The 5,274-nt window shown below is 51.7% G+C and overlaps 1 pseudogene; it reads right to left on the bottom strand.

Moving 5' to 3' along the window:
- Positions 1-1,620: 1,620 nt before the first annotated feature.
- LOC100715501 (F-box/LRR-repeat protein 20-like) lies at positions 1,621-3,665 on the bottom strand (annotated as a pseudogene).
- Between the last annotated feature and the right edge of the window lie 1,609 nt (positions 3,666-5,274).

Below are 5,274 nucleotides of genomic sequence, written 5' to 3'. Positions count from 1 at the left end.
TGAACTTTCCATCTTCCTGTCACAGGCTGTGTGTGAGTGTCCTGGATGCTGAAATAAACACCTTAGCCCACCCCTTTCCAAATATATATGGAGGGAACTGCTCACCATTGAGGAAAAACAATTTTCAGGATGTGTCCCAAAAAAGAGACAGAGAAGGACTCATTAGAGGGGGATCCTGGGTGCACATAGTGTAGGGTGAGGGTGCTCAAGGAAACAGGTGGCCTATGGTTGGAAACTGGGAATCCTTTATGGGTTTGGAGAGGTGGAAACCTGTGGAAAACCAGTGATCTAGAGTCTGTCTCACTCTCAGTCGTGGAGGGTGAGAGGGTGGCCTGACCTGGGTGAGGGATCCCTAGAGCAAATGCCAAAAGCACAGTCCTCTCCTCAGTGGTAGAGGCCCCGGGGGAGAGTTAAAGGGAGCTGGCAGACCCATTGTGTGCTGAAAGGGAGTTGCCCAGGTTTGCTGTCTGGGGAGAAGGCAGTCTTTCTTGAAAACAGGGTTTGACCTGTGTTCCCTCTAGTCTCATCTCCACCTAACCTTTTATTTCCTGTGTCCTGCCTCGCTCCTGCCTCAGCCTCCCAGAGTGCCAGTAGGCCCGATGCACACTACCCTCCTGCCCGGCTTCATTTGCCTTACAGACCTCTCCCCCAGCGAGTCCTTAGATGCCCACCGTGTGTTCCTGCAGAACACAGGCCCCAGGCTGGGCTCTGGACCCTGCGTGCCAACCCCACAAGGCTCAGAGTTGTTCCTCAAGGCCCATTTGCTGAAGGTTGGAGCCAACAGTGGTGTTTCCCAAGCAGAGGCAGGCGGACTCCCAGCAGGGCCCACAGAGGCGCGGGAGTGGGGTGGGGTGGGAGGGAGCAGCTGGTCCAGAAACAGCAGGTGGCAGTGGCCTTGTGGGGGGAGCCACCTGCATGGCTCCAGTTTCTGCCAGGTCAAGGGGGCAGAAGTAGCAGCAGGGGAAGGGAGGGAACACCCCGAGAAAGGGGAGAACCAAGTACAGAGGAGGCTGGCTGTGGGGTGCAGGCCTGCAGTCCCAGCCCTCTGAGGCTGAGGCTGGTGCGTTGTGAAGGTCTGAGGCCGCCTCGACTGCACAGTGAGTTCAACGCCAGCCTGAATTACAGAGTGAGAGCCTGTGTCAAAAAATAAAAACAACAACGTAAAAAGATATATACAAAAGTGAGATGAGTGTGTCTGAAATGGCATTTATTTCTTTAATTCTCTCTTAATACTGGAGACTGAACACAGAGACTGGGCCGAATTGACATTCCCAACACTTTATTACATTTTTTATTTATAAATTCTATGTGGGGCCAGGATAGAGAAAGGTCCAGAGTTCATTTCCTGGTACCAAAGATGAATTCTGTGTCTAATCATCCGTGATGCCAGCACATGTGATGCCAAGTCCTCACTGGAGGACTTGATACATGGACATAGCACCTTAGTTATGTTCACCCCTGCTCCCCACCCCACAATGAACACCTCCTCAGCGAGGGGATGAGTTCCCCCAGGCACCTGAGCGACCTCCAGCTTGCTCCAGGGCCCAGGCCACACCACAGGGCTCCCAGGCCTCAGTCAGTAGCTGGGGTCCTCGGTGTCACGGGCAGCAGGAAGTTCTCCTGTGGGCAGATTTCTCCCTGCACACACAGGCCCAGAGCTATTAGATGGGGTATCCACGCCCCATCCAAGGCCTCCACTCTCTGCTTCTCACTGGGTGCCCACTGGACCTCGGCAGACTCCAGCCCTGCCCACGGGTGCACTAAACTCCCACAGAAGGCAGAGAAGAAAATGCACAAGGGCAGGAGAACAGCAGGCCGCTGCAGGGGCATCACAGTCCTCAGGCTGCCCACGCCAGGTCCCTCGACAGTGGCTCCCTGCCTCCAGCAACAGCCAAGTCTGCTGAGCTCATCCAAGGGCTGTGCACGAGCTGCAGCATCAGGAGGCCCTGGGCAAGGTCCCCAGGTTCTCCGCTGCCCAAACTGTGCACTAGGCCTCCAGCTAGATCAGCATGTTGCTGTGCTCCTCTAGGAGCCAAAGTTTGCTGTCTCCGCCCCCAAACATGTGCTCCTTCTGCTCCATGTAGAGAGCCACTGGGGTGCAGAAGTGCTCAGGCTTTGCCCACCAGGCCCACCCACTGCCACCAGCCATGATGTCTGGCACTGGGAAAAGGGGTCCGGAGTTCTGCATCCTTTTGCTCGCTGGCCCACACCACCACTGCCTCAGCTCCTTTTGAAAGGTTGGCACTGCCAGGCGTGGTGGCTCACGCCTTGAATCCCAACACTCTGGAGACCGAGGGGACAGGATTACTGAGTTGCATGGCAGCCTGGGCTACTGAGCAGATTCGGGGCGAGCACAACTGTCTCAGACAAACAGGCCAATAGATACACATTTTGAGGGGAGTCTCCCTCAAAATGGCACATTGCCAGATTGCCTACCCTAGTTGTGAAGTTTCGATCTTCCAGCTTCAGCCTCCCACCAGTGTGACTGGGTGATGCAGCACCACAGAGGCGCCTTCTGCTGCCCCGGACTGACTGGGGTGGAGTGACAGGTGTAAAGCAGATGTGGGCTTTAATGTTGGCTGAGTGAGTCCTGAGTCTCTGCATCCCCACAGGAGTGATCTGCTGACCGTGGCAGAGCTCACCCAGCTCCGCCTTGTGGCAGGTCTTCAGGTACTTCAGGAACACATCTGTGATGAGTGGGCAGTGGTCCAGTTCAGTTACCTCCTGCTGGGTGGCTCCTCAGGTGGCGGATGCTGTAGTCTGTGGTGAGCTTACAGTGGGACAGGCTCTGTATCTGAAGTCCAGGACGGTGTGTGGAAAGCTGGAGGAATGTGCCACCATTTATCTGGGCACATTCTCTCGCGTCTATCTTTTCAAGCTGATGGCAATTCCTTGCCAAACTGATGAGTGAAACCCACACTTGTCACCTGAGCACATCTTGTGACTTCTCATACTGTAAGCCTAAGGCAGTCCTGACTTAGGGCATTCAGGATGGCATCTGTGACATTGGAGCACTCAGAGGCACACAGGGACTGCAGCCTCCAGCACCCTCTGCACATAGCACTGAGACCTTCACCTGCAAATTGGTAAGCAAGTCTGTAAGTTTGGAGCCACCACTCAGGACAAGATGCATCTATGTACTGAGAGCTTCATCTTCTAGCCGTGTGCAGCCTCTTAAGCATACGGCCTTGAGCCTCCAAAGCCTCTCACTAGTGCTTGAATGCCACACTTAGTCTCTCCAAGAATTGTTTGGTTGCTGGAGCCATGGACCCCCCTCACTCGGAGCTCTGAGAGAGAGGCATGTTTGTTATCCGTGTACAGGAAGCCAAGTCAGATGCTTGAGTTTGGAATGGAACTTGCCAAGGCTAGGACACTTTGCATCTGTCTTCTGTGCACCCCCCATTTAGCTCCTGTACTTCAGGGTCTCTGCAGTTTTGTGCAAAGGTCCTTACTCAAAGACATCCATCAAGACTCACCTCTCCTTAAAAACCCTCCGTTTGTTTTAGAACAATCTCCACTACTCGGCCCTCTGTAATTCTGTAGAGTTTGTGTTCACTGATTAATAAGTAATTCACTGGATCTTGTGACACAGCAGTGTAATTGGTTGCACCCAGCCCGTTAAGTCCAGATATGCATCAGACACCTGGGTGTGTGGACCAGAACATCCAGATCCGCCCTTCCTATAAATGTTCCTATTTTGGGATGCTAGATAAACCGAGGTTAAGGATGCCAGCCCTATGCATTGGTCAGGAGTCCTGCTTCCCCACTGGATCAACAGCAGCTAAGTAACTATACTTGTAATCTTATTGGTGAATTATATATTTTTTAAAATTTTTTATTTTTTTATCTGTACAAGGGGTCGAACTCATGACCACCCGCTGCCGAGGCAGGCACTTAAGCCACTGAGCTAAATCCCCAGCCCCTTATTGGTGAATTATAACTGAACCCACATTGTGGTTTTGCTATATAAATTACTCCTGATAAAAGGCCTTGGGGGCAACCCATTGAGGACCCTCCTGTCTCTCAGGAGCCATTCCTACTCCCCAGGAAAGCTTTACTGCTCTTTATTTTATTATTATTTTTTTAAGCAGGGATTTAACTCATGACTTTGTGCTTACCAGGCAAGGGTTTGAGGCACTGAACTAAATCCCTGGCCCTAAACTTTCCTATTTTTAAACTCCTTTGTCCTTTGGGATTTATTCCTCGAATTGGGGGAACACAAACTTAGCACATCTAACAGCTAGCAGGATGGGAGCTGCATTTCTCCTGTATCAAAACGACCATGTGTACACCGTGGGCTGTCTAAGGGGAGTCAGGCACTTTGATTAGAAAAGCATTTCTCACAGATCACCTGTGAGTGAGCATGTGGATTTTAAATACTGAGGCTTAAGTAAAAGTTTTTTTATTCAAAAAATGATCATTTTCTATGCAGTTTTATTTATTTGCTTATTTTTGGGACCAGGAGTCAGACTCGGGACATTGTGCTTGCAAGGCAGGCACTTGTGCCCTCAGCTCTGGCCGCACTGTGTAGTTTTATTGGAGACAGCTAAGTCAGGTACACGTATGATAGGCAGCCAGACAGGACTCGGACCTCGAGGGAGTCAGTGCAGAGGGTGACAGCACATTACAGCTGTGGCTGGAAGAGCATCTGTCGAAGGTCAGTCCTCCAAATAAGACGGAACAACTAAGCCTTGACTTCCCCAGGGGTAAGATAATTGGTGTCACCTGGTCCAACAAAGTCTAGGCATCAGTCACCCAGGTGGGAGACCACCTCCTCTTCACCCATCCCTTCCTAAAAAGGCCTTTGTTCTCTCCACGTACACTTGTTACATGAACTGCTTCCCATTGGATCAGGGTTACCTGGGTGGCTGTACTTGCAATCTTATTGGTTGATCATAGTTTTGACCCACATTGTACTCACCTTGTGATTTTGCTTGATAAAACTTCCTTTGAGCCTTTCATGGACTGTGTGGGGAGAGAACAACGACTCACCAAGAAGCAAGGCACCTGTCCCACGAACCAGTGCCATGCACAGGCCCTTGCCAGTGTGGGGACAGCCAGACCCAAGCCTTTTCCTGTGAGTCAGCACCATTTGTAAAATGTGAGGGAGAGACAACAAGGACTCACCAAGAAGCAAGCCCTCCCTGTGAACCAGTGCCATGCTGCCAGTGGGGGGACAGCAAGACCCCAGCCTCTCCTACCCGCAGGCTTTCAAACGAGAAGAACCAATCCTCCCCTACCCCATAAGTGACCAGCTGATCCGGAAAAACACAG

This window comes from Cavia porcellus, unplaced genomic scaffold, assembly GCF_034190915.1.
Source record: "Cavia porcellus strain 051 isolate PalLab524CR breed Dunkin Hartley unplaced genomic scaffold, mCavPor4.1 scaffold_6, whole genome shotgun sequence".
Classification (NCBI taxonomy): Eukaryota; Metazoa; Chordata; class Mammalia; order Rodentia; family Caviidae; genus Cavia; species Cavia porcellus.
This window is presented reverse-complemented; position numbering and strand designations above follow the sequence as displayed.